This window comes from Balaenoptera physalus, assembly GCF_965194825.1.
Source record: "Balaenoptera physalus genome assembly, chromosome: 1".
In the NCBI taxonomy this organism is placed as follows: Eukaryota; Metazoa; Chordata; class Mammalia; order Artiodactyla; family Balaenopteridae; genus Balaenoptera; species Balaenoptera physalus.
Genome location: NC_138882.1, coordinates 89,640,121 through 89,645,563, shown reverse-complemented (window position 1 = coordinate 89,645,563; position 5,443 = coordinate 89,640,121). Strand labels below are relative to the sequence as shown.

At 41.1% G+C, this 5,443-nt stretch overlaps 1 pseudogene across 1 annotated transcript; it reads left to right on the top strand.

Moving 5' to 3' along the window:
• The first annotated feature begins 303 nt into the window (after positions 1-303).
• On the top strand, positions 304-1,261 carry LOC309655840 (olfactory receptor 5V1-like; annotated as a pseudogene). Its single transcript has one exon. The product of its transcript is annotated as an olfactory receptor 5V1-like (transcript).
• The last annotated feature ends 4,182 nt before the right edge of the window (positions 1,262-5,443 follow it).

The window sequence follows — 5,443 nt, the reverse complement described above, 5'->3', positions numbered from 1 at the left end:
ATACTAATGAAGGGGTTATTGGCTTGTTGCTGGTTTTAACCAAGTCTGCATTTATTTTCACACACCAACAGCCATGCAAATTTGTGGGTGGTCCCTGGGCCTGAGCTGGTTAGATCTGCTGAGTGAGAAGTTCTGGTCTCTCTGAAGACACTTCTGCACACCTCCCTCCACAGTCCAAACTGTCTATATCCAACATTATTTTACATGGCCCTATAAGTTTACAAGCCCATTTGAGGTACTTTTTGTATGTTCTCATTATGGTTTCTTTTTTCTCATTGTTTTGTAGCTGTGATGCCACTTGAAATGAACAGTCAAACAGATGTCGCTGAATTCATCTTCTTGGGATTTTCCAACCACCCCAACCTACAGGGCTTGTCCTTCCTGGTCTTCCTGGTCATTTACCTGACAACTCTTTTCAGGAACACCCTCATAATAATGGCCACAAGAGTCAGTCCTGCCCTCCACACCCCAATGTATTATTTCCTCAGCAACCTGAGTTTCTTGGACACCTGCTACACATCTACCACTATTCCAGTCATGTTGGTGAACTTCTTCCAGGAGAAGAAGACCATCTCCTATGAGGGCTGCCTTTCCTAGATTTTCTTCCTTGTGACATGTGCCGACACTGAGGGTGTTTTATTGGCAACTATGACTCATGACCGCTATGTAGCGATCTGCCACCCTCTTCAATATCCAGTCCTCATGAATGTGAAGTTCTGTATTTGTTTGGCAACTGGGTCCTGGCTATGTGGGCTGGTGAATTCTGTGACATACACTGTGCTGGCAGCTACACTCACTCTGTGTGGGCCTAACCAGATCAGCCACTTTCTCTGTGATATTCCATTGCTCCTGAAGCTCTCCTGCTCAGACACCTCTCTCGGTGAGTCTGTGCTCCATGTGGCCAGTGCAACCATTGGCCTGAGCCCCTACCTGTTTACTGCAGTGTCCTATATACTCATCATCTCTGCCATCCTTAGGATTCCCTCTGCTCAGGGCAGGAGCAAGGCCTTCTCTACCTGTGCATCCCACCTCACTATGGTGGTGGTCTTTTATGGAATGGCCAACTTCAACTAGGACAGACCCAGAGTAGGCTACTCCCTGGATATGGATATCTTGGTCTCTGTGCTCTTCTGTGTTATGACCCCCATGTTAAACCCCATTATCTACATGTTAAATCCCTTGTTTGAGAAACAAGGAGATCAAATGTGCCCTGCAGAAGCTGGTTGGAGGGTGTGTGTTCCCTGGCAATATTAGTGTCTAGCTCACTGGTCTTCAAACTGAGGTATGCAGCCACCTGAAAAAAATTCCAAAGTATTTGTAACATACATAGTTTTAGAAAGCCTATATCCAGATCCTCAGTTCCTACATATACAACAGTTCCTAAAATTTATCTTCCCAAGAACTCCTTTCTCTCCTCTCTTTCCAGAAATACTGTTTTTCCACTGTACAACCAAGGCAGTAAGGAAAATTCACACAGAATTAGGTAGGAAGGGAAAGGAAGTGATGAGGTTGAGACCTGTGCTCCTGGGAGGAGACTCAGAGGAAAAGGGAGAATGCACAGGTGGATATCTTCCCTGAGGAGTAGTTTGAGCCACATACTGGGCATCTCACCCCTGGGGTTGACACAGGGAAGATGAGTCCCCCTGGATGCTTGGAGGGCCAGTGGTATTAACAGGAGGGCTGGGAGTCCAGGGAAGCCTGGACTCTGCTTGTGAGGAGCATGCACATGCTTGCTTGGTCCTGAAGCAGGGCAGAGAGAGGATTGAAAATTGTATAGGTGACTAGCTGGTTTCCCATTACTGCTCTGGTGTGTGCCCCAGCATAAGCTGAGCACACATTTCAGCCCCACTTGGGAGATTGGCTGTGAGAAACAGAGGTGGCTCTGACCCAAAGCAGTGCCTGAGCAGGGCAGCAGCAGCCATTACTGGCACTTAGGCAGCACATCAGAAGCAGCTCCAATCTCTATCTTCAGCTAGACTGCCACAGCCCACACTGCAACCCATGCTGGGAGCCCACATGGGCCCTGCCTGCCCTGTGGCTTCAAGTCGATCCTCAGGGCTTCTGCTCCAGCAACTTGGAGCCTGTCCCCACCTGCAACAGGGTGGTTATGGCCACTGAACAGAGAGGAAGCGCTGGCTCACATCTGGCTCCATCCCTAGCCCCTCCATCTCCAGCCCCACCTCCTAGCAAAGTGATAGCTGCCAGCACACCCTGAGGAAAGACGTGACTCCTGTTCATATCAAATCCAGCTCTCCCACCAAAGCTACTGGGCACATGTAGACTGTGTAGGGATGCTCGCACATAAAGACACTCTTTTAAGACCACAATAGGTAACTGTTTCAACTAATTTCATAGAGAAAGAGAAAGTTACATAAAATAAGAAAACAGAGGAATTTGGTTCAATTGAAAGAACAAGAGAAAACCCCTGAAAAGCAACTAATGAAACAGAAATAAATCATTGACCAGATAAAGAATTCAAAACACTAGTAATAAAAATGTTAACTGAATTACAGAAAAGAATACATGAACACAGTGAGAATTTTAAGGAACTAGAAAATATAAAAAAGAACCAGTCAGAACTAAAGAATATAATAATTGAAATGAAAAACACACTAGAAGGAATTAATAGCAGACTACGTGATACAGAAGAATGCATACCTGATCTGAAAGATAGAATAATGGAAATTGTTCAACCAGAATAGCAAAAAGAAAAACAAATTTTAAAAAATGAAAACAGTTTAAGGGATCTATGGAACAATAAGAAGCAAACCAATGTGAGCATTATAGATGTCCCAGAAGGAGAAGAGAAAGAGAAAGAGGTTGAAAATGTATTTGATGAAATTTTGGCTGAAAAATTCACAAACCTGAAGGAGGAAAATATCCAGGTACAGGAAGCACAGAGAGTTCTGAACAAGATGAACCAAAACAGATCCACACCAAGACATCTTAAATAAAATGGCAGAAGTTAAAGAAAGGATTCTAAAGGTGGCAAGAGAAAAACAAGTAGTTATATAAAAGGAAACACCCATAAGGCTATCAGCTGATTTTTAGACAAAAACTTTGAAGGCCAGAAGGTAGTGACATCATATATTCAAAGGGCTGAAAGGGAAAACCCTGTAACCTAGGACACTCTACCTAGCAAGATTATCATTTAGAATAGAAGGAGAGATAAAGAACTTCTCAGACAAGCAAAAACTAAAAGAGTTTATCAATACTAAATCTACCATAAAAGAAAATTTTAAAGGTCTTATCTAAGAGGGGAAAAAAGTTATAACAAGAAATAAGAATCTACAGGAAAGAAAAATTCCACTAGTTAAGGTTACAGTAAAGGCTGAGGATCAACCACTTAAATAAGCTACTATGAAGATTAAAAGGCAAAAAAATCATAAAATCAACTATTACTACAATAATCAGTTAAGGGGTAAACATGAAGTGTAAAATATAACATCAAAAACACAAATGTGGGGACTTCTCAGATGGTCCAGTGGTAAAGAATCCACCTTCCAATGCAGGGGACACAGGTTCGATCCCTGGTCAGGGAACTAAGATCCCACATGCCGCAAGGCAACTAAGCCTGCGTGCCACAACTACTGAGCCCATGCACCACAACTAGTGAGCATGTATGCCTCAACTAGAGAGCCCCCATGCCACAAACTACAGAGCCCATGCTCTCTGGAGCCCATGTGCCACAACTAGAAAGAGAAAACCCACACGCCACAACTAGAGAGAAGCCCGTGTGCCACAACAAAAGATCCTGCATGCAACAACGAAGATTCCATGTGCTGCAACTAAGACCTGACACAGCCAGAAAAAGAAACCAAAAAAGAAAGAAAAACAAATGTGGGGACGGGAGTAAAAAACGTAGATCTTCTAGAATGCATTTGAACTTAAAGGACTACCTGTTTAAAACAACTAGATATAGTTATAGGTCAACATATATGAACCCCATCATAACTAAAAATCAAAAACCTACAATAGATACACAAAAACTAGAGAGAAAGGGACACAGCATACTACTAAAGAAAATCATCAAACTACAAGGAAAGAAACAAAAAGAACAGAGAAAAGTATAAAAAGAATTGGAAAACAAGTAGTAAAATGGCAATGAGTACATACCTATCAATAACTACTTTAAATGTCAATGGACTAAATGCTCCAATCAAAAGACACAGAATGGTTGATTGGATTAAAAAACAAAATAAGACCCATCTATATATTGCTTACAGGAGACTCACTTCAGAGGTAAAGACACACACAGACCAAAGGTGAGGGGATGGAAAAAGATATTTCATGCAAATGGAAATGACGAGAAAGTGGGAGTAGTAATATTCATATTAGTCAAAGCAGACTTTAAAATAAAGTCTCAAATAACAAAACATTGTTAATCAACTACACTCCAATGTAAAATAAAAAACATGCAGCCCACATAGAGGACACCCCTAGCATGAGGCTGTAGAGAACAGAAGGGTGTGCACTGCTGGGCCCCATGGGACATTTCCTATATAAGGTTGCTTCTCCAAGACTGGGAAACATAACCAACCTAACAAGTGCATAGAAGTAAAAACAGCAAATTAGACAAAAGGAGGCAACAGAGGACTATGTTCCAAACAAAGAAACAAGGTAAAACTCCAGAAGAACTAAGTAAATTGGAGATAAGCAATCTACCGGGTAAAGAGTTTAGGTAATAATCATAAAGATACTCAAAGACCTCAGGAGAAGATTGGATGAACAGAGTGAGAAGTTAGATGTTTTAAACAAAGAGTTAGAAAATATAAAGAAGAACCAGAGATGAAGACTACAATAACTGAAATTTTAAAATACACTAGAAGAAATCAATAGTAGATTAGATGATACAGAGGAACAAATCAGTGAACTAGAACAGAATAGTGGAAATCACTGAAACTGAACAGAAAAAAGACAAAAATAAGGACAGCTTAAGAGAACTCTAGGATGACATCAAGTATACAAACAGTAGCATTACAGGAGTCCCAGAAGGAGAAGAGAGAGAGAAAGGGGCAAAGAACATATTTGAAGACATAACAGCTGAAAACTTCCCTAACCTGGGAAAGGAAACAGATTATCTAGGTCCAGGAAGCACAAAGACTACCAAACAGGATCAACTCAAAGAGGACCACACCAAGACACATTGTAATTAAAATGGTGAAAATTAAGGATAAAAAGAGAATATTAAAAGCAGCAAGGGAAAAGCAACAAGTTATACACAAGGGAATTCCCATAACACTATCAACTGGCTTTTCAGCAGAAACACTGCAGGCCAGAGGGAGTGGCATGAAATAATTAAAGTAATAAAAGGGAAAAAAACCTACAACCAAAAATACTTTACCTGGCAAGGTTTCATTTGGAACTGAAAGTGAGATCCAATGTTTTATGCACAAGCAAAAGCTAAAAGAGTTCAGCACCATGAAATAAGATTTTTAAAAAG